We start from the raw sequence: 25033 nt of genomic DNA, 5'->3' as shown, positions 1-25033 counted from the left end.
TGTGCTTGCGAAATATCAAAAGATTTGAGAGTTACCATAATAACTGACAGCCAGTATGGGTACGGAGTTGTGCATGATTATGGACAGCTCTGGTCTCAGAGAGGCTATTTAACTTCAGCAGGGTCACCAATTAAAAATGCAGTGTTTATCAAGAGATTGATTGACGCTATACAATTACCTAAAGAAATTGCTGTGGTCAAATGTGCAGCACATACAAAAGGTGTGGATTTTATCTCCAAAGGTAATGCTTATGCAGATGAGACAGCAAAATACTGTGCAAAAAATTGTCGTGCTTACAATCGGGAAAAAAGCAAAGAATGTGATTCAAATTCATTGATGCTAACATTGGTAGTGGAAACATGGCAGGAAATTAGGGATTTGCAAAATGATGCTGATGATGAGGAAAAGGATTCGTGGTTAAAGGCAGAGTGTAGACCACGTGATGAGGATGGAATATGGACTTACAAAGATGGCAGAGTAGTTTTACCAAATTGTGTAATTGCTGACATGGCCAGATTATATCATGGTCCTGGTCATATTGGAAGAGATTCCATGATCAGACTTTTTAAAAAGACTTGGTTTAATATCAAATTTAGGACTATTGCTGAGTCTTTTTGTCAGAGGTGTTTAACTTGCCAGCAAATGAACCCAAACAGAAAGTCAATTGTAGGTACAGGAATTATAGGTCGAGAGGGTGGTCCTTTCACCAGATTGCAAATGGATTTCATTGAGATGCCCTCACACAATTGTTTGAAATATGTTCTTGTGATTGTTTGTTTATTTTCAAGATGGGTAGAAGCTTTTCCTACTCGACATTGTGATTCAGTTACAGTTGCAAAACTGTTGCTTAGAGAAATCATTCCAAGGTACGGTTTTCCTGTCACTATTGAGAGTGATGGTGGAAGCCATTTCGATAACAAACTTTTGAAATTAATTTGTGAAGCATTAAATATTGAGCAGAAAATACACTGTGCATACCAGAGGCATCTGGAGTTGTTGAGCAAATTAATGGAACAATTAAGAACAGGATTGGAAAAATGTGTCTAGATACAGGTGTAAAGTGGACAGATGCTCTTCCACTGGTTCTAATGTCATTAAGGAGTACACCTGATAAGAAGACAGGTCTGAGTCCTCATGAAATTTTAATGGGCAGGGTCATGAGACAAGCTTTTGTTCCAGTTGGCAAATTGTTGAGCATTAATGACAGTGCTATTTTAGAATATTGCAAGAGACTGTCTGACGTAGTGACTTCTGTGTCTAATCAGGTGGGAACTGAAGCACAATCAGATGAAAAAGTACAGACTCATGATTTGAGACCTGGAGATTGGGTCAGGACAAAAGTTCATCGAAGAAGAAATTGTTTGGTCCCTAGGTGGCAAAAAACTAGGCAGATAACTCTAGTCACTACAAATGCAGTAAAATATAAAGGATTGAAGAGGTGGATACATCCAAGCCACACTATTCCAATCCCTACTCCTGAAAACTCTGATGAAGAGAGTGATTCTACAGATGATTCTGATTCCGAAATAGAAGGTGAAATAAATCCAGATTCTGAAGATCGACAGAGAGGTCGACATCTGGAAAATCTGCAAGTGAATAAAGACTTGAACAGAGAAGATTTGGAAATCATTGAAATAGACTCTGAAAGTGATGAAGATCTGATTAAAAGAAATTCAGCAGAAGAGTCTGCCAAGAAAGTGAATGGAGTAGAGACTATTGAAAATTTTGAAGACAGAGAAGCTGAATCAATTGAAATTTCTGACCAGGAGAGTATCGAAAAGCAGAGGATAAGCTCTGGAAGAAGGAACAAGAAACCAGAAACTGGGAAGTTGAAGGTAATTGAAGAGGAGGAGGAAATCGAATTGCCAAGTACCAGTGATGGAAGACAGAGTATAGTTCCTAACGGAGTGAAACTGCCGAGTAGAAAAGGTCCTGTGTCAAGAATCGAAATTTCTGACAGTGACTCTGGAGAAAGTGACGTGAATGATGAAGATGGAAAAGTAAAGAAAAGATCTTGGAAGTCAGAAACAAATGTTTCAGAACCGAAAAGAAAGATCTTGAGAAAAGGTGATTTGTGGCCAAGCGGAAGTGGAAGATTGAGAGTCAGGCTAATTAAAAATTCTAAGGAGCAGGTGGATGAAATTACTAGTCAAAAAGAGCCTGAAAAGAATGCCGAAAAAGGGAGGAAAATAGAAGTAGTGTCTAGAAAAACTAAGAGAGTTGTGAAGCCTAATCAGAAATATAGGTCTCCTGAATGGACTTATCTGATAATTCCTCCTGTTATTGAGATGCGTGATTGTTTTGTAATTGTGTTCAAGTCGAACTTTCGAATTGTCACTTAGTTGTGCATTCTGAAGGAAAACAAGTTCATTAATTACTTGCTTGAAGGGTAGAGTAAAGAGATTACTTTACTAGCAAATGTATATTCTGTGAGAATAGCATTGTCTATTCCACGCAAAGAATTTCTTGTGTGATTGAAATTCTGTCACTTATTAGAGAAACAGACAGATGAGTCTTTCTTGTCGTTGTTAAAATTAATTTTCATTGAAAAAGCGTTTTCAAAATGGCGCTGTGAAAAGATTTTGTGAAGGAGGGGTGAGAGCTGGGAGTGAGACGCGTGAAACCGCAGCTGCTGTGTACGTCACAGGGTCGCGCTGTGATTGGGTGACATACGTCACGAACTGTATTCTGATTGGTTCTTGAATCTCTGACGAGTTGTAAGCTGATTAGCTTTTCAGTAAAACTCTATTTCTATTGGGTGACCAAAGTGGTGACGTAGCTCAATCCTGATTGGCTTGTTGGTGTGTTTCGCGCACGGATTGGCTGACTTTGCGGAACATCCCGGAAATATTTTACGAACATTTTTATTAATTGAATTTGATTTTTAAAAAATGAGTTATCATTTTAAACATGTGGAGAAAAAGCCTACGTTGCTTCAGAAACTTAAAAATTTTATTTCACCGGACAAGAAAATTGAAACGCGAGGTGGTAAATTACTTCATAAATATAAAACACCTGCAGCGTATATGGAAGGTGAATATGGTTATCATACTGTTTTGTGGTTTGATATTTGGAAACACTACACAAAAGATGATGGTGTTTTAACTTGGCCGGATGATGGTTCTTTTAATGTAAAGGTTTTAAGAAATTTAAGAGAAAAGATGAATGCTCTTGAACCAAAGCCGAGACCTACTCAATTTGAAGCTTTAGTTGAATGGGAGGATGAAATGTTTCAGCTACAAAGAGAAGCGAGTGGTATTAAAAGACCTCCTAAAATACCAAGCTATAGAAGGGAAACACATGAAGACAGAATGCGAATGTGGAGACAGGGAAGCATGAGCGAAGGACTTTATTTAATTAGAGAAATGGTTTTAGGATCTCCTAGTGAAAAAAGAACTGAAAAGAAAAATAATGCCCCATTAGAAAGTGAGACTGAAGATGCAGTTTTAGAAGAAATTTTCACTTCTAATAAAAGAAATGAACCTTTGAGACCTCCTCGATCATGGTCTACTCCGATGGTTTCTACAGAGACTACACCGAGTGCACTTCTCTCTGCTGTTAGGGCTTTTTCTTCCTTTTTCTTTATTTTTCCCTTTTTCTTTCTTCCTTTCTTGGCTATATTTCGGGTTCCTTAGTGGGCGACAGACACTCTGCCGGGGGGGGGGGGTAGGCCGTAGCCTCCGCATTGCTGTAGGGTGGGGGGAGGGTTTTAGTTTTTGTCATTTAGTTTCTATGGGCCTTATTTACTATTTTTCTGCGCTTTCTTTACCTGTTTCTTTTCTGGGTCCGCGATAGGGGTTAGTGGGGGGGGTGGCACAGTTGGGGGTACATGAATCCTGGTTGCTGCTTTTGTAGTTTTCTTTGTACCGCCATTTTGTCAGTTGTATTCACCTCCATTGTTGGTTTTTTGTATTGATGCCGCCTGCTCATGTAATGTGGCGAGTGTACGGGCTCAGTATTCCTTTGTTCTTATTCTTTCTTGAATTATTTCGACCAGAAAACTTTAAAATGTAACCTTCATTGTTCCTTCTCCCCGGCGCCATGCGTCTCTTCACTGTAATGTCCATTGATTTTTGCTAATTTACCTGATTCCGCTGGGGGACTGTTTTGCTTGCATTTGTGCGTTAAAGTATCGTGTCCGACCTGACGGTTGTGGGCCCGTATTTGTTCTTTTCATGCACAATAAAGGTTTTAAAAAAAAAAAAAAAGACAGAATGCGAATGTGGAGACAGGGAAGCATGAGCGAAGGACTTTATTTAATTAGAGAAATGGTTTTAGGATCTCCTAGTGAAAAAAGAACTGAAAAGAAAAATAATGCCCCATTAGAAAGTGAGACTGAAGATGCAGTTTTAGAAGAAATTTTCACTTCTAATAAAAGAAATGAACCTTTGAGACCTCCTCGATCATGGTCTACTCCGATGGTTTCTACAGAGACTACACCGAGTGCACTTCCGATTAGTGAATCTTCTAAATTATACCCAAATAATTCTGAATATTTTGAAACTCCAGAAAAATTAGAAACTGGGACAAATGCTGATGTCTGTATTGGAGGTAAACATTTTTCGCTAATTCCAAGAGAAAGGGAAGCTCCAAAAAACTATATGAGAGAAGTTAAAAATGAAGGAGTTGAAAATTCTTCTGAATATTTCCGATCAAAAGAAGAATTAATTTGGCAAATGACAAAAGGCATGGAAGCTGTGACAGTTCCAGTAACGATTGGTCCTGTTCAGCCTGTTTTTGAACAAAGGGAAATTAATAAGCCAGGTTTAACAATTCCTTTAAATGCAGAAATTCAAAAAGTTGCTGAAAAATTTTACTCAGATATATCTGAAATTAATTCGGGAAAAACGAGAATGCCTGATCTGACTTTTAATGAGGGTTCTTTTTCCAAATCACCGATGGGTGTAGAATCTGATGCTGAAACTTCTGAAATTAGAAAACAAAATTCCAAACTTGATGTAGCAAAATTAAAAGCTAATTTGGAAGAGTTAATTATTGGTACAATTGGTCCTGACAGTTTAAAATTTTATCGTGATGATGAACTCCTGTTCATCTGCAAGAGTATTCAGTGGAAAACAAAAAATAAATATGATCAATTAGAAGAACTGGCTGCTGAACTTGAAATTGATTTGAACAGGCAAAAGAATTTTGCAAAACATTACAGATTAGATTTTACAGAAAAGGATATTGAGAACTTCAATGCAATGGGAAGAATAATGCATATAAAAGATTTGATTATTTACATTAAAAAATTGGGAGAGTTGAGTAAGTGGAGAGTGAAATGGACTAGAAAGAAGGAAGATGAAAAATTGGAAAAATTGTCAAAACAGTTTCCAATGAGAGAGATTGCGGGTGGAGGGTACGTTCATGTCCCTTGGTCAAGACAAGACATTCTATTGTTTACAAATGACTTTCCTAGATTAAGAGAAAAGCCTGTTGAATGGTACCGTCAGGTAGACAGATTTATAACAGTATCAAAGGTTCTGTGGATCGATCTAGATGGATTTTTTGACATTGTTGTCCCATCAGATCTTTGGACAGAATGTAAAATTTCTATAAGTTGGCCAAAAGAGGAACCTGAACGAATTAAAGAAACAGGTGCTCCAGCTCCGATAGTAATGGATTTTTACGAAAAAGTGATTTACTGGTTAAAACAAAAAATTCCGCCAAAAGAGGTTGATTGGGTTAAAATAGATAGAACAAATCAAGAACCGAAAGAATCAGTTCATTCTTTTTATGAGAGGTTATTGTTAGTTTTTAAACAATACAGTGGCTATGAGAAGCTGGATGAAAAGGATATGAGTCATTTCATCTATAGATTTGTTTATGGTCTCAGACCAGAGGTTGGAGAAATGATCAGAAATAATATTGTCGGTTGGCAATCACTTTCAGTTGATGACATTTTAAGAAAAGCAAAATACTGCAGTGATGAGTTAGAAGTGAAACAGAAAAAGCTCAAGGAGAAAGCGATGTGGGCTCAAGTAAAAGTGGCTGAGCAACAGATTGCTAGTCTTGGAAATAAAAATACTAATTTTATTCAAACTCAAAATTCAAATCAGGGTCAAGGAAAATTTAAATTTAATATTAACAGAAAATTTAATCCTAAAGTTGAAGAATTAAAACAGAAATTACCTTGTTTCAATTGTGGAGAAATTGGACATTGGAGAGACGAGTGTAAGAAACCACCTAGAAATTTAAAAAGTCCATTGTTAAATCCACAGATGCAGAGTGATGTTGATCTGCAGCGACAGCTACAGTTGCAACAGAATTTAAATGATTTGAGTCTTCAGCGACAGCTGCAAAACCAATTGAATCACCAGCAAAATCAAATACCGCAACCTCCTTTTCCTAATTGTGGGGGAAGTCAAAAATATAATCCAAGTGTGGGATTTCAAGGAGATGATCAGGTAATAAGAACCCAAAGGCAAATTGTGCAAAATGCTTCAGGACAGTTTTTGTTAACCGAGCAACCAGAAAGTGATTCTGATGATTACTTCTGACGGTGCCCGAGAGAGGGGGAATAGTGTGTTATTGGAGCCACTCTTGAGGTTGACCAGTCTGGTCCATTTGTAAATGGGAAAGTTAATGATGTAGACATCACTTTCTTAGTGGACACTGGTGCTACCCGTTCTACTGTTAGATCAGTGGAAATTGAAAACCTACCTCTCTCTGGGGAAACCATCCAAGTAGTTGGAGTAAGTAATCAACAGATCAGAACGGATCTAACTGATCCAGTACCAGTTGAAATTGGAAATTTTAAAGACAAACACAGATTTGTGGTTTGTAACAGCAGTCCGGTGAATTTGTTGGGGAGGGATATATTGTGCAAAATGAATTGCAGAATATGTTGTTCTCCTGAGGGAGTTGAACTACAAACAATGGAGGAAGATGGTCTGTATCGAATGACTATGATGTTGGTAGAAACAGAAGAAACAAAATTGTTTCCTACATTTGAAAAAGATAATTTACCAGAAGAGCTCAAAGAAACGGTAAAAGCTGAAATTTGGGATTTGACTGGAAATGAGATGGGTCTGATGAAACATGTCGATCCAGTCAAAATTACTTTAAAGCAGGGAATAGATTTCCAAACATTCCTCAGTATAAAATGAAAGCAGAGACAATTGAGGGAGTTATTCCTGTGATTGAAAAATTTATTAAGCAAGGTGTTTTAAAAGAAATTGAGAGCAGTCCTTGTAATTCACCTATTATGGGAATTAAAAAATCGAATGGAACATATAGGATTGTTCAGGATTTGAGGAAGATTAATCAGATTGTCGTACCATGTTGTCCTGTGGTTCCAAATCCTGCAGTTATTTTATATCAGATTCCACATGATGCAGAATGGTATACTGTTATTGATCTTTGCAATGCGTTCTTTACTGTACCATTACATCCTGAGAGTCAAGAAATTTTCGCTTTCAGATTCCAGAGTAGGACCCTCGCATGGTGTAGAATTCCTCAAGGGTATACAGAGAGTCCTTCTATTTTTAATGAGCTGTTAAAAAGATCTTTGGAAGATCTAGATTTACCTGGCAGGTCAACGTTGGTGCAGTATATTGACGATTTGTTGATTGCTGCTAAAACAAGAGAAAATTGTGTGACAGACACGATTATACTGCTAAATCATTTAGCAGATGAGGGACACAAGGTGTCTCCAGCTAAATTGCAGTTTTGTAAACAGGAAGTAAAATATCTAGGTCACAGAATTGCAAAGGGAAAGAGACAAGTGACAGTTGAGAGAATTAAAATGATTCAAGCAATGCAACCTCCAAGAACACAAAGACAGGTCAGAATGTTTCTGGGAATGGTTGGTTACTGTCGACAATGGATAAGTGGATTTTCGGTAATTGCAAAACCACTACAGAGATTGACAAAATCAGATGTAAAAGACCCAATTGTTTTAAACGAAACTGAGTTTGAGTCTTTTGAAAATCTAAAAAAAAGTTTGTGTGAAGCTCCAGCTCTAGGCATGCCAAACTATGAGAAAGATTTTGAACTATATTGCAGTGAAAGAGAGGGATGTGCTTTGTCTGTGTTAATTCAAAGACATGGGAATTTAAAGAAGCCCATCGCATATTTCTCTGCAGTTCTTGATCCAGTTGCTAAAGCTTTACCAGGTTGTTTAAAAGCAGTTGCTGCAACAAGTGTCAGTCTTGAGCAGAGTGAAGGAATCATAATGGGATTTCCTGTGAAAGTTTTTGTGCCTCATTCAGTTGAAATATTACTGACAAGAGGTAAAACTCAGCATTTAACTAGCAGTAGGTTGACTAAATATGAAAAAATAATTCTGGGAGCATATAATGTCTCTATTGCAAGATGTGTGAATCTGAATCCTTCCACATTGTTACCTGATTCTGAAATTATTGATGAAAATGATGTGGAACATGAATGCTTGGATGTTATGGAATATTGCACCAAGCCGAGGCAGGACATTAAAGATGTTCCTTTGCCTGAATCAGATTTTGTTTACTTTGTGGATGGTTCTTGTTTGAGGTCAGAAGGAGGTGTTTTAAAAGCAGCTTATTCAGTTTGTACAGTTGCAGATGTTAAAGAAGCATCATGTCTTGAAGGAATTCGTTCAGCACAGGTGGCTGAATTAATTGCTTTAATTTGTGCTTGCGAAATATCAAAAGATTTGAGAGTTACCATAATAACTGACAGCCAGTATGGGTACGGAGTTGTGCATGATTATGGACAGCTCTGGTCTCAGAGAGGCTATTTAACTTCAGCAGGGTCACCAATTAAAAATGCAGTGTTTATCAAGAGATTGATTGACGCTATACAATTACCTAAAGAAATTGCTGTGGTCAAATGTGCAGCACATACAAAAGGTGTGGATTTTATCTCCAAAGGTAATGCTTATGCAGATGAGACAGCAAAATACTGTGCAAAAAATTGTCGTGCTTACAATCGGGAAAAAAGCAAAGAATGTGATTCAAATTCATTGATGCTAACATTGGTAGTGGAAACATGGCAGGAAATTAGGGATTTGCAAAATGAAGCTGATGATGAGGAAAAGGATTCGTGGTTAAAGGCAGAGTGTAGACCACGTGATGAGGATGGAATATGGACTTACAAAGATGGCAGAGTAGTTTTACCAAATTGTTTAATTGCTGACATGGCCAGATTATATCATGGTCCTGGTCATATTGGAAGAGATTCCATGATCAGACTTTTTAAAAAGACTTGGTTTAATATCAAATTTAGGACTATTGCTGAGTCTTTTTGTCAGAGGTGTTTAACTTGCCAGCAAATGAACCCAAACAGAAAGTCAATTGTAGGTACAGGAATTATAGGTCGAGAGGGTGGTCCTTTCACCAGATTGCAAATGGATTTCATTGAGATGCCCCTACACAATTGTTTGAAATATGTTCTTGTGATTGTTTGTTTATTTTCAAGATGGGTAGAAGCTTTTCCTACTCGACATTGTGATTCAGTTACAGTTGCAAAACTGTTGCTTAGAGAAATCATTCCAAGGTACGGTTTTCCTGTCACTATTGAGAGTGATGGTGGAAGCCATTTCGATAACAAACTTTTGAAATTAATTTGTGAGGCATTAAATATTGAGCAGAAAATACACTGTGCATACAGACCAGAGGCATCTGGAGTTGTTGAGCAAATTAATGGAACAATTAAGAACAGGATTGGAAAAATGTGTCTAGATACAGGTGTAAAGTGGACAGATGCTCTTCCACTGGTTCTAATGTCATTAAGGAGTACACCTGATAAGAAGACAGGTCTGAGTCCTCATGAAATTTTAATGGGCAGGGTCATGAGACAAGCTTTTGTTCCAGTTGGCAAATTGTTGAGCATTAATGACAGTGCTATTTTAGAATATTGCAAGAGACTGTCTGACGTAGTGACTTCTGTGTCTAATCAGGTGGGAACTGAAGCACAATCAGATGAAAAAGTACAGACTCATGATTTGAGACCTGGAGATTGGGTCAGGACAAAAGTTCATCGAAGAAGAAATTGTTTGGTCCCTAGGTGGCAAAAACCTAGGCAGATAATTCTAGTCACTACAAATGCAGTAAAATGTAAAGGATTGAAGAGGTGGATACATCCAAGCCACACTATTCCAATTCCTACTCCTGAAAACTCTGATGAAGAGAGTGATTCTACAGATGATTCTGATTCCGAAATAGAAGGTGAAAGAAATCCAGATTCTGAAGATCGACAGAGAGGTCGACATCTGGAAAATCTGCAAGTGAATAAAGACTTGAACAGAGAAGATTTGGAAATCATTGAAGTAGACTCTGAAAGTGATGAAGATCTGATTAAAAGAAATTCAGCAGAAGAGTCTGCCAAGAAAGTGAATGGAGTAGAGACTATTGAAAATTTTGAAGACAGAGAAGCTGAATCAATTGAAATTTCTGACCAGGAGAGTATCGAAAAGCAGAGGATAAGCTCTGGAAGAAGGAACAAGAAACCAGAAACTGGGAAGTTGAAGGTAATTGAAGAGGAGGAGGAAATCGAATTGCCAAGTACCAGTGATGGAAGACAGAGTATAGTTCCTAACGGAGTGAAACTGCCGAGTAGAAAAGGTCCTGTGTCAAGAATCGAAATTTCTGACAGTGACTCTGGAGAAAGTGACGTGAATGATGAAGATGGAAAAGTAAAGAAAAGATCTTGGAAGTCAGAAACAAATGTTTCAGAACCGAAAAGAAAGATCTTGAGAAAAGGTGATTTGTGGCCAAGCGGAAGTGGAAGATTGAGAGTCAGGCTAATTAAAAATTCTAAGGAGCAGGTGGATGAAATTACTAGGCAAAAAGAGCCTGAAAAGAATGCCGAAAAAGGGAGGAAAATAGAAGTAGTGTCTAGAAAAACTAAGAGAGTTGTGAAGCCTAATCAGAAATATAGGTCTCCTGAATGGACTTATCTGATAATTCCTCCTGTTATTGAGATTAATAGTAGCAGCCAGGAATATGAAATTGAAGAAATTAGTGACAATGATTGAAGTACTGATTTATTAAATTGGGTTTTTAAATTTTATTATTTGGCAAAAGGCCGAAGAAATTGTGTTAGGTGACACAAGGTCGAAGAAAACTTGTTTAGCTGAGAAATTTTTGTGACATAAGGTCGAAGATACATTGTTAGGGTAAAAAAAAAAAAAATTATTTTAAAAGGGGGGTGTGTACAAGTACATTTTGAAATTAATATTTTAAAATAATTTTTTGTTCTTTTTATTTTCTAAGACAAAGTTTGGAAAAAAAAAATGCAGAGTACTTCAAAATGTTCTATATTCAAGAGATGCTGTAAGATGACTCTGGTATGTGTGCTCGTGTTAATTCTGCTCTGGTTAGTTTTAGCTGTTGTTATTCCTTTTGAAATCAACAAACATTTACACAAAGTCAATATGACAAGCAAAGCTTCGATTAGTCAAAACAAACATAGTGCAACAAGCAAAGTTATTGATCACAAACCTGAAATTCATCAGGACAAATCTATTAGTGATTTTTCAAGCAATACATTCACAAGGCTTTTAGGAGAATATGTTAAAGTAATGGACGCTAAAGACTGCTATGTTTGTGTAAAGTTACCTGCTTCTGTTTCTGAGGGAGTAACATACAATATGCTTCCTCTTACATATGGTATAACATGTAGTGTGTTAGCTAGTTTGGTCTATCAGACTGGACGTTTAGAATATTATTATTCAAATTTTGATGACATTTTTGCGAATTTAAAAATTGAAAGTGTTTGAATAAACATAAAAAAGCCAAACAGATGAGGGAATTCTTCCTAGTAACTAACGAACTCACTTATGAGTATGCTTATAAGAATAATCTAACTTGTAAATTAAGTACTGAAGGAAAGAATTTCCTGAACCTTGTTGAGGAGAGGAGAGCAATTTATAAAAGGAACGAATTAGTTAAGCAGACTAAATCTAGGTTCTGGCAAAAAGAAGATGAGAAGCTTAATGGCAAAACTTTTGATAATGTTGCAATTCACATAGATAAACCAGTTAGTGGTAAGCTTTGTATTAGAAGAGATAATACACTTTTTGATAATTATTTTGTGGGTGCTAGTAATTGTGAAGATACTTATCAGATTATGGGAGGTTGGGGATTCAAAGGTGGCAAGGATCCAATTTTTCCCGGGATTTATTTTATTTGTGGTGACAAAGCTTACTATAATCTCCCAGACCACTGGTATGGGACTTGTTTTGTTGGAATTGTTTTTCCAAAGATATTTCATGTTGACAGAAATACAGAAGGACTGTTCAAAATTAATAATCATGTAAATAGATATAGAAGAGAAAGTTTCACGGACATTTTAGGAGATATTTTTGAAGCAGTGATACCCATAGTAGGTATAACCTTGAATGCAGGGAAAATTAGAAAATTATCCACAATTGTCGATAGATTGTCCACTGATACAGCAGATGGTTTCCAATTAGTGAATGTTGAAGTCATTGCAATTAGAACTATGGAGATGCAAGATCGCCTTGCTTTAGATATACTTCTTGCAAAAGAGGGAGGAGTTTGTGGCATTTTACATGTGCAACATTGTTGTACCTACATACCTGACGAAAGTAAAAATATTGATATGTATATTAAGAATATTACAGAAATGCATTCAGAGATAGTTCCATTAGAAGAGGAAGATTTCTCAGAGCGACTTTCAAAAAGGTTTCAAGCTATAAAAACCTGGTTTCAAGAAATAGGTGGTTCAGTTCTTGGCAAGATTTTAACACCTTTGATTGTGATAATATTTATAATAGTTCTAACAAAGATTGGTTGTTTATTACACAAGAGAAAGAAACAAATGAAAGAAAAGAAGAGAATTTATAAAATAAAAAAGGAAGAAGAAAAGGAAATAGAATTACAAGAATTACATAGGGCACGTTACGATAATTGCAGAGATTTTGCAGAAACACATTTTTAGATTACTAACTCAAATGGATTTGAATCATTTTCTAATTAGTTTAAATTATCTAAATTTTGGGTGTGGTGTGGTGATTTGTTAATCACCAGATGAGGGAGTTGATGGAGCGAGATAGAGAATTTCTTTTCATTCCAACTCGCAAAGTCATACTTCCATAAAATAAAATAATCCTATTAATGATTTGTGATGTATTTGTACTAAATCAACTTAGATTAAACTTTTACACGCGGGAACATTAACATATGTGCTCATAAATGTGCATTACTGTTGCATCTTTTGTTCGTGCAAAAATAATAAATTAATTTTGTCGTTCTGTCATGTCATAACTAGCTGCAGCTGAATTTAAAAAGTGGCATGTGCTTATTTTGCTTTCCTTGTCTATGTGATGTCATTCTACTCTCTATAGGTGCATAAAGAATTTTGTGGATTTTGAAGACTGGTAGATATAAAATGCTGCTTTATTTGTTTGCTTTTTGCTAGGTAACATTAGACTAATGGGTGGGATAAATAGTTAGTAAACAAAGGGTGGAAACATAATAAATAATATTTCTTTCATTAATTATTTTCTTGTGTTTGTTTATACATTAGAGAAATTAAATTGACTGCTTGGGCCTAGTTCACTCGAGTTTACTAAAATGATGAATTTAATTTCTGCACGGAGCCTGAGATGTCCTTTCTAAAGTTTTCCATCGAAGTAACATTTGTTGAACTACGATGAGGCTCTGACATTATTCTGGTCGGACGTGGCCAAGGTCAGGAACCGGCAGAAGGAACATTTGATAACTTGGCATCCGAGGAAGTGAAATGAAACCAGTGAAAAACTATTACAAAATTGTTGCAAGCAAAGGAAGCCTCGGAGCACGTACAGTAAAGACAATGGAGTCTAAGAAAGTGACGGATCTGATGTTTTGAAATTATGGGGTGACATGTCACTTGTCACTCACGAACCAATGGGACATCGACTTTTGCAGAAAGATTTACTTTTACTTAGATTAGCTTAGCGCAGAAAAGTATAAAGACCCATGCCCCGTGGATGGGTCACGCTGCTGCTTTCTAACCTTTGGATGAGGGTGTCGTGCTGTCGGACTTTACTTGGAGCACGTAAGAAACCCTAAAGACTTTACTTTATTTCCATTTATTTAGCTAATTTAGGGACTTAGGTTTTAAATAAATGCTAAACTTATAATTCTTTGCAAATAATCTGAATTCTATAAAATGCTTACAAATATGCTTACAATGATTCTAATAAAAATGCATTAATAAAACTATATTCTTATAATTCAAATAAATAGCTAATAAAATCTTACTTTTGAAACAAGCTGGTCTTGTCATTTCAGGAGAGCAGGTTATCATTAGCTAGATGCCATCGCCATAGTGGCCAATTAAATAGTTAGGATTTGTTTGAATAATGTCATTTTTTACCGCGGATGTATATAAATGTATATAAATTGTATATAAGTTTAATTAGGCCACATGATTCAGTTGGTCAAAATATGTCAGGTTTTGTTAATGGGTCCATGTTTTTAAGTGGTGATTTTTAGAGTGTGTTATGAAGTTAGGTAGCGTAGTTTATGACATATTTTCTATAGGCCGCTGGATCACATCCAGCACAGATCGGTTGCATGAGGCTCCACCCTTTGTGCACTACTGGCTCCCGGCAACAAAGTCCACAAGGAGCAGACCAGAGGATGGGATCATCTGGTGGAAGGAGGACCCAGGACCACTGGTACAAAAGCCACTGACCACACCAACCCTAAGAAGGTACGGTACATCTTCATTTAGGATCACCTTGCTCCTGCCTGTGGATGCAATCATCATAATAATGGCAGAGGCAACATGCTTAATACACTGAGTCTTCTTCATGACATCTGTTCTTCCTTTGTAGTCAAGGACCTTCACAAGAAGCAGGCTCCCTCCCGCGTCCCTCTGTGTTCATGCTATTGCGATTTGTATCTTCTAGTAAGTTCTCTTTTCCAGCCTATGTCGCCACTCCCAAGCATCCTTGCATGGAATATGGTGGTATTGGACACCCCATCCGACATCTCTAAAGGGCAAAGCAAGTTTCATGGGTAACCCAATAAGAACCGGTATGTTTTTAAATGGCACCTTCTCCGTTATTGGTCGTCTTCTTCTGGTTCGGAGGGCTTAACAGTAATATACAGAGTGCATACATGGGACATCCATGGTTCCTCGCATATTTCTGCCGGTCCACCAAGGACTGTTTGCAAAGGGAATTTCCTGTCCCACAGCAACGGTGGTCTTCATGTACGAAGAATACATTGGTAAAAGGGGTTGCAATTTGCAGTCTGACTTTTACAGAACACAATTGTATTTTGGAATTCGACCTCTGTACTAATAGCTCAGTTCACAAAATAGAGAAGAGTAGTGGGTCACAATTCGACATACCTCATTAGTATGCAGGAGGCAGGTCACAAATTTACAGCCCACTAAAAGTGGACACAATCTCAGGGATGATGGTCTGCTGGGATCTGCAGACCACCATGTCTGTGATTGCTTTTTAATAAAGCAATTTTTTATGTTGTCCATTTTCGGAGAAGGAAAACAGGATGTGTTTGCAAAAATGACCGCCACGTGAAGGCAGAGGGCCATCGTAATCTCTACAGTGGTGCCTCCTCCGCAGGCACTGCCCTCACTGTAGGGATTACTGTCGGACCCATGCTCCGACGGGCTCCTTGAGCCTGTCTAAGGTGTCGGTTGGTCCTTCCGTCCGCTGCGGTCGGACCAGCTGCATCGTAATGCGGCGGTCAAACCATTATGCTGGATGTCGGTGGGCCCGCCACCAACAGCCTGGAGGTGGCGGGCCCACCGACATTGCAATTAGGCCCTTTGCTTCCAACCTGCCTGATTCTTCACTACCATTAGTGTGTCTTAAAGTGTATCAGACTTGCACTCATTCCCGCACAAAGTCCTGATGGTCCTGAGCTGAACTCTGTGTTCAAACATTATTGCAGCAGTCAATCAGGTCAGCCCCATCCTTAGTTTTGGAATATGTACCATAATCCCACAATCATGAGTTCTTTAGAATTGTAACACCCTTGTATTTAGAGATATTACAAATCATCTGAAAAAAGCAAGCACAATAAATTCAATATGGTGGTGACCATCATCGAGAATAATAAAAGAGCAGCCGCTTTTCCATTGGCCGTATACAGTGTGTGGAAAGAGTAGTTAATTGAAAAAGACTATCCCAGGTACCCCCATGAAGTCAAATATCCATTTAAAGTAGAAAATTATTTAGTGACACTATCGTAAAAAAACTATACTTAATGAGCAATGGACCCTATATTACAATTTAGGGTGTGGTTTGGAGAACCGTGATTATATAAAAGTATGAGTTTATATGGTATATATGTCGTACTAAGGATTACTGGCGGTGGATTTACTGCTTGCCAAGTTACCATTATATATAGATTGTAAATTAACAACCATGTCTAAATCATGCGGTTTGTGGAAATATATTACTTTTACAATCAGAATTTCCTGTGCCCTCTAGGGTTTTGGGTGTTAAAGTGACCCTTGTGTTTTGACGCCAGTTGTCTAACCATAGTTCCAGCCTTTACAGTCTCAAAATACTTGTGATCAGCAACATCATTTCCTGTTTTGTTTGTCCTCAATGGACAAGAAATTCGGGAAGCCCATCAAGGTCTGGCCATGGGGGCCGTTTGTGAGCATTGCGTTCTCCCTTTCATCCCTTTCACCCAGATTGGTGATCACCTCTGCTCCCTGTGCTGCAAGGCCTTGGATATGGAAACTTAGGCTGTGGTCCAGCAGAGTTGGGGCGAAGTAACCCTAGAGGTACTCTGGAACCCCAGCTGGTGTTTTGTGAACGGATTCCCACCAAAGCAAATATTTGATGGAGCGGGGTTCCTAGAACATGGCCAGCCAGGTTGGCCTTGTGCTGACAACACTTTCAGTTCACAGTATTGCTTTTTGGCCTAAAGATTACTTGTCAGTTATGTACAGAGAGCTTGGCTCCCGCGACTGGTTTACTACATTCACAGGGCATCAAGATACACACATACATGAATGACTGCCTAATCCATTCTGATTGAAGTGCAAAAATCTCACCTTCTGCCAACTCAGTCAATAGATTTTATAGGAGCTGTGTTTCACACAGATCTGGCCACAATATTTGAGGCAGAAATTTGCTCTGGAGCCAGAGAGCAACATTATTGGCAACCAAGGTAGCCTGTTAGGACACGGAACATGGCAAAGAAACAAACAGCGCTGCATCCACGGTAACCGGACTACAATCCCCATACAAAACCTCGGCGGGAACTACGCTACCCATCATGCTGCGCGCGGCGCATGCGCGAGGCTTGCACACGGAAGTGCCGGCATAAAACGGACCGGGATGTAGAGACGCCCGTCGGATATTTCGAGTCCGCCGTGGAGTCCGTGCTTCAACTCAGGTGAGCGGTACCTCTGGAGAGAGTTCTCTCACATCTTGGTCTACGCGCAACCAGGCGCCGGCATACCCTGTCCCCGCTCGAGGGTTCGAGCATTACCTTCGCGCATTTGAAGCGCCAGCACGCCCAGTCCCCGCTCGAGGGTTCGAGCATTGCCTTCGCGCATTTGAAGCACCAGCACGCCCAGTCCCCGCTCGAGGGTTCGAGCATTTCCTTCGCGCATTTGAAGAGCCAGCACGCCCAGTCCCCGCTCGAGGGTTCGAGCAGTACCTTCGCGCATTTGAAGCGCCAGCACGCCCAGTCCCCGCTCGAGGGTTCGAGCATTACCTTCGCGCACTTGAAGCGCCAGCACGCCCAGTCCCCGCTCGAGGGTTCGAGCATTTCAAAAACTTCGCGCTTTTGAAGCGCCAGCACACCCAGTCCCCGCTCGAGGGTTCGAGCATTGAATAGCGCATTGAAGCGCCTTCGCACTCAGTCCCCGCTCGAGGGTATTCAAGGGACTTGAACTCGAACACGCAGAGCGACAGTCCCCGTTCGAGGGTTATCGAACGAGGGGGCTCTGACTTTTGATTTCCCTTAATACTTTTTTTGCCCTCTGTTGGGAGATGTCGGGACCGGCATCTATGCAGAGGACGTACTAGAGAGTGCGCTTTCCCCTACCCCCCATACCACAGTTCGAGTGGCATTGTCGGCCACTGCTTAGCACGGTGTCCTCTGTTGGGTGGCTGTCGGGACCGACAGTCGTGCAGAGGACGGTTGGACGCCCTTATCATCGGCTTCTCCCCACCTCTCTGGCCCTACGGCTTTGCTGTATTCTTGTTCTCCTTTGTGTGATTAAACAAACTAGTGTATCACCACAATATCCCGCGTTGTCACTGAGTTTCTGGTCCTACGGCTGTACCCACCTCAACCCCGGGGTACTCAGGGGGTTACATAGCCCCAGTTCAGGATTGATTGGCTAAGGATGCAGGGGCACATGACCTTGAGGTTCTTCCTGGTGCCTTAGGCTTGTTATCATCACCAGCCACTCTTGAAACATCTCCTTCTAGCAGGGAAGTCAGAGAACTCTGAGCAGCTGGTAACACTTTCTCCTTTTCTCATCAGGCATCTTCAGTGTTGGTTCTATCCAAGGTTCTTTAGAAAAGCAGTACAAATGAATACTCCAGATCCATAGGTTCTGACAAAGGACACCAGTGCTTCAGGCTGGGGTGCGACTCCAAACAATTGGAAGCTCAAGGTTGATGGACCAGTGCAGAAACTGGAGGGAACTACAAGCAACCTGTCAAGCTTGTCTGTCTTTCTGTTAAAGGGTCATCCTGTGTTGGTCAGAACACACAATATAGTGTCAAAAGGGTACAACGGCTTGACAATTCTAACTTCTAGCATCAGCTCATGAACTGGGTATAGAAGAAGGTCCTATCACTAATAGCAGTTCACCTCCGGGGGTTGACAGTCAAAGAACTGATCACATCAGCAGGATATGTCCAGCCTTTCAAGATTTTTGCATCACCAACAGTGTTTAGGACGATTTGCAGCCAGGTTGATAAGCCATGTTTGGATTTGTTGTTGAAAAGATGCAACAGAGTGGCTCCTCAATTTTGTGCCAAGTTACATGATCTTCTATCTTGGAGAGTGGATGCTCTACTGAATCTATCTCCAAGTAGTCTACTGTATGCATTTCCTCCCTTTCTGTTACTCCCTTGTGTGTTACAAACGTTTTGGAAAAAAGGGTGGAGATGTTAATGATTATTCAATACTAGGATAGGAGGCAATGGTTGAGGCTGGTGTTGGGGTTAGCAGTTGCTCCACTATGGAGGCTGCATGTAGTTTTAAGCCCAATGGCACCCCTGCACTCGGCAAGCTACAGCGGTCCCAGTTCCAGTCAATGGTCTGGAAGATGAAAGGATAGGGCTAGAGAACATGGGACTTTCAAATGCAGCAGCAGTAAAGGTGCAATATTCCAGCCATTACACTAAGCTAAATATATACTCATAATTGGCTTTCTTATTAATCCAGTTATTATGTGGTCCAGCACCACATACTTTTAAAATTGTATTAGATGCTTTTTATAAAGGGCAATTTGTGGCCATTTTTAAGAGCACAGTGTGCCGAAATTAAAGCCTTCCATGTTCCATGGTATTGTCTAGAAGTTCTCCACTTAAGGCACTAGTACCTCACACCAATCCCACTGGATTTGGTTTCATATAAAATAGTGTTCCTAGAGACCATCACATTTTGAGGCATTTAGGGTCCCTGGTGTTTGTGGAACCCTTAGCATGTATCCTATCTGAGGCTTTAATACTGTATTTTGGTCCTGATTTCTTGCCCAAAGTTCAGCTGCGTGGCCCCAATTGTGCAGGTCCCCATCAGCTCCCCTTGCTCCGGTTAGTTGCCTCATCCTCCGCTATGCTGCTAGAGCCGCTCCTGCCCTGTGCAGATTTAGTCCGTGACAGTCTGTCCTAGTCAGCCAGCTAGAGGACTCTTTTAATTTACTCCATTGGCCTTAAAGTTTAATTTAATGTTATTTACTCCCTGGTCATCTTGTAACTTTTGCCTACGTTTGCCTACTCGCCGTTAGGCGCCTTTTTCCCCATTTGCTTACTGCAACCTGCCTCTCCAGTGCACCTCCCCCTCTCAGGACCTACATAATGGAGGCCGCAGCGCAGCGATGCAGCGGACGCACACAGTGGGCACGTGCAGTTGGGGTGCCAAAGGCAAGCCCCTCTGCGCCCGTCCACGCCTGGATTCTGCCCAGCGCCAGGATCCCTGGCCCTCTGGGAACCCACAGGTACTCCACCACCTCCGAGCCCTGGACATCAGACACCACGACAGCTGCTGCCTCGCATCTCCTTGCTCCACAGCAGGGCCATTCACCGCTGCCTCTTCACCTGCAACCTAGAACCACCCACCCTTACAGAAACCCGTGCCACCAACCAACACCATGTCAAAACCACTCTGATGCATCCTGATCAACAACAAAGCACTCTGCAAACATGCCATTGAAGTCTGGGACACCAACTCCACCCTTGGCCCTGACCTTTCCTTCATCACAGAGACCTGGCTCAACCCTGATATCGCAACCTCAACGCCCAATAGCTACAAAATGATACTCCGGGAACGCACCAACAAACACAGAGGTGGCATTGCCATCATCCACAAAGAATCAATCCGCTGCACCACCACTGAAGACGACACCACACTGATCATGGAACACCTGAGTTTCCAGCTCCACACCAACAACAAAACAACCATCAAAGGTATCCTTGCCTACATTCCCCCAGGGCCATGCACTGGCCTTTGCAACACCATCCCAGGCTTCATCATTCCACTCTCTGTCTAATCCAAACACTACATCTTGCTCAGAGATCTCAACCGCCACCTGGATGACCCCACAGACACAAACTCCGCCAACCTCTTAGAATGATTAAACAACATCAGTATCACCCGGCTGATTACAGACTCCACACACAGAGCAGAACACACATTGGACCCTGTATTCATGTCCTGCAACAGAGTTAAATACAGCTACACCATGGATCTCACCTGGACAGACCACTTTATCAACCACTTCAAAATCACAGGATCACCTTGCATCATCCATAACCTTCCCAGCACCTCCTTCTGCAGCTGGAGCAAAGTGATGCAGAACCAATGGACGGACGCCCTCATCACCACCGGAACGCCGTGACCAATCTGAAACAGGCAGTGGAGAACTTCAACACCTGGATAACAAATGCCACTGACTGAGTTGCCCCATCAAAACAGCAAAAACCACACCAGAACTCAGCGATTGAAATGCAACTGCAAACAACTGGAGAGAAGATGGCGCACCAGCAGAGAGGATACAGACGGGCCACCTTCAAATCAGCCCTCAACAAATTCCACCGACTCATAGACATGAAAAAAAATGCCTGTGCAGACCGCTTTGAGGTTAGTGCCAACCACACCAAGGAACTCCTCACCATCGTCAGAGAGTTCTCCTGCCCAGCAGCCATAGAGAATGCCATCTCTTCCTCACAGAAACTCTGCGACACTCTAGCGAAGCACTTCCTCAACAAGATATCCACCATCTACAGGAAATTCATCCCCCAACCCACTGACCCCCCCAGTCCCCTCACTCCAATGGAAACCTCCCCCAACCAACATCTCAACACATGGGAACAGCTCAACACACCAGACACGACGGCCATCATGACCTCCATCCACTCAGGAGCACCCACTGACCCTTGCCCCCACTGATCTTCAACCTAGGAGGCAATGAGATCAGCCACCAACTCACCATCATCCTCAAGTATCCATTGTCACAGCCCCTTTTCCTGATGCATGGAAATCTGCAGAGACCAGACATCTCCTCAAGAAACCCTCCTCAGACCCCAGCGATCTCCAGAACTACCATCCCATCTTGCTGCTCCCGTTTCCCACCAAAGTCCTGGAGAAGGCCATCAACCATCAGCTCACAGAACACCTGCAGAGAAACAACCTGCTAGACGCCTCCAAATCTGGTTTCCGAGCCAACCACCGCCACCACAGATCACATCCTCCTCCTACTCCAAGGAGGAAAATCAGCCATCTTGATCCTTCTCGACCTCACCGCAGCCTTGGATTTGGATTTGGATTTGGATAGGGATTTGTAGAGCGCATAGTTACCCTTGGGCATCCCAGCGCTAAGAGGACCTGGTATTTCCCGAGGGGAGGGGGACAGTCGGAACAACAGGGTTTTAAGGGAAGAGCCAGGTTTTTAGTTGTTTCCGGAAGGAGAAGAGGTTAGGTTCTCTCCTCATGGCTACAGGGAGGGTGTTCCAGAGTTTCGGCGCGTTGTCGGCGAACAGACGGCCGCCGGATCTTGACTTTTTTATTCTTGGGATGCTGGCAAGGGCAAGTGCGTCGGATCTTAGGTTTTTTGTGGACTGGTGGGGCTTCATCAGGGGTCTGAGGATTGGAGGGCCTTTGTCATGCATGATTTTGTGCGAGATGCACAGCGTCTTGAAGGTAAGGCCTTCAACATTGTTTCCCACTATACACTCATCAAGGGACTGCACCAGATTAGAGTAAAGGAAGACTCACTCCGATGGATTGCATCATTCCCCTTGGGATGCACATAGAGAATCCGCCAACTCACTTCACCTCAGAACCCACGAGCACTATCTGTGGCATCTCTCAAGGCTCATCACTCAGCCCCATCATCTTCAACACCTACATGTTGCCTCTAGCCAACATAATTAGAACCTACGACAGTAACATCATATGCTACGCCGACAACACCAAGCTCATTCTCTCGGTCTCAGCAGACCCCACCACCACCACCACCAAGACCAACTTCCACACCTGCATGAACAATGTTGCAACCCGGATGAAGGATAACTGTCTGAAGCTCAACACGGACAAGACCGAAGTGCTGATCTTTGACAACCATACCTCCCTCTGGAACGATACCTGGTGGCCCGCCGAACTCAGACCCACCCCACAACAAAAGACTATACCCAGAACCTCAGCATCATCCTGGACAGAAAACTCACCATGAAACGACGGATCAACACAGTCTCCTCTGCCTGCTTCCACACTCCCCAGATGCTCCGAAGAATCTTTGAATAGCTCCCCATAAGCATGAGAAAAACAGTTCGGTTAGCCCTAATCACTAGTAGTCTGGACTACATCAACCACCACCAAACTCATGAGAAGACTCCAGAAGATACAGAATTCAGCAGCCAGACTGATCCTCAACTTGCCCAAGAGGATCCACATCACCCAGCATCAGAGGGACCTTCTTGGCTCTCCATCAGAAAAGATTCCAATTCAAACTACTGACACACTCCTTCAAAGCCCTCCACAACCAAGGACCAGCATACAAGAGCCACCATTTGAACTTCCACCAACCATCCAGAAACCTTTGCTCCACTTCCCTCGCCCTTGCCTAGACGCCAGGCATCCACCGCAGTGGAGGCACCTCCTTCTCCCTCCTTGTTGTAAATTCCTGGAACGCCCTCCCTCTCCACCTACAAACATCACCCTCGTGATGGACTTCAGGAAAAGACTCAAGACCTGTTTTTTTGATTAAGCGTCTTCCCAAGCACCTCGATACCCTTACAGGTGGAAAGCCGTGCTCTACAAGTACTGATTGATTGATTCTCAGTTTCACTAGGAGCAGGAAGGCACTCTTCCAGCAGTTATTGGGGAGGAACGGGGTAAACAACTGATGCCACGTGATGCGACATCTGCTATTTTGACTTATTTAAATCATACAGCAGAATTTAGGACTTGTGTTGCTCCTTTTGTTATTTTTGGTTCCAATAAATGCGGTTTAAAACAAGCTGTAGCTACTCCTATTTATTTGTTGTGCTTAGTGTCCGAAAAAACTAACTATATGGTCCGAATCCAATAGGAGGGATGTATGCTTCCACACTTCACCGTACTTACTATCAACCCAAGTTAGTTTGCAGCAAGTCCAGGGAAACGGGAATGGAATAAGAGAGACAAAACAGACACACTGGAGATCGCCACGCTGACTCGTGAGTGTGGCTAGGCATGGACTTTTGACATAGATAAAATCATTTGCGCCCATTAACAGCACTGCATCTACTTTTTTTTTGCTCTACAACTCAACGCAAATTAACGTTTAATGTAATGCTTAACATAGTCTTTAACGTAACATAACGTTTAATGTGCAGCATAACAAAACATAAACTGTAATGTTTCTTTCTTTAGAACATCATCCACAGCTCTCCACCATCGACAAAGAGCACCTTACAACGAATAGCACCTTTGAACAGGAGAAATACTCGAACACTCAGCTCAGTTTTCATATTTGAGGGCTTCAAATCTAATAGAGGGAAAGAGATTGGCAAATCAGCAGCAGACTTTTTTTAAACTTTCATTACAAAATTATCTTCATTTTTTGTTTGAATATTTTTTATAAACATTATTGCATTTTTCGATAATTACAAAATTATCTTCATAATTAAACTTTGCACTAAAGTCTAACATTCGCCAATAGTAATTTAACAGATTGGAAGCTGAGATGGACTAGTGTTAGTCCCCAAATAATCGTACATTATAAGCAATAATAAAAGGAACGCTATACATTCAATTATTTGGATTGATGCCCCTAAAGCTGGCTTATAAAATACAAGACCAAAACCAAAATCATAAATTTCAGCCTAAAGTAGGTGCTGTTGACAAATATAACAGGAGACAAGAAATAAACGAAAGTAAGGAGCATAAGTAGATCATTTTCCTTCAACAAAATGTTATTTCCGACTCTATATTAAAGGAACAGCAGTAGTGCTGGAACAGGTTTTGGAGTGGTGTTGCTGGTAGTGGGATCAGCTCACTAAAAGTATTGGTGGTTTCAACAATCTCTTTCTTACTGTACAAGCAAGAGAAGCAGTTGAGCAAAAGCCCTCGAAAAACAGCACTGCATCTACTTATAGACTTATGTATAGGTAGCAATACACCTTCAGATTATCTCTATCTGTCTAATATTCCTGAAAACTGCAAACGCAGATAATTGAATGCCCTGATTTTATTGTAGCCTGCCCTTGTATCACTTATAATATAGCAATTACTACCTTACCTGTACCTACACTTTCATCTCTTGACGCGTGCAAAATGAATTCTAAGTCCAGCCTGATCCTAAACCAGTCTGTAACCATCGCTACCTTCGGAGGAACTGGAAAAACTTCTCTCATGAGAGTTTTAATAAAATACTCGATACAGGAGGT

The sequence above is a fragment of the Lissotriton helveticus genome, chromosome 9, assembly GCF_964261635.1.
Source record: "Lissotriton helveticus chromosome 9, aLisHel1.1, whole genome shotgun sequence".
In the NCBI taxonomy this organism is placed as follows: Eukaryota; Metazoa; Chordata; class Amphibia; order Caudata; family Salamandridae; genus Lissotriton; species Lissotriton helveticus.
The sequence above is the reverse complement of the archived record's forward strand: the minus strand, read 5'-3'. Positions refer to the sequence as shown.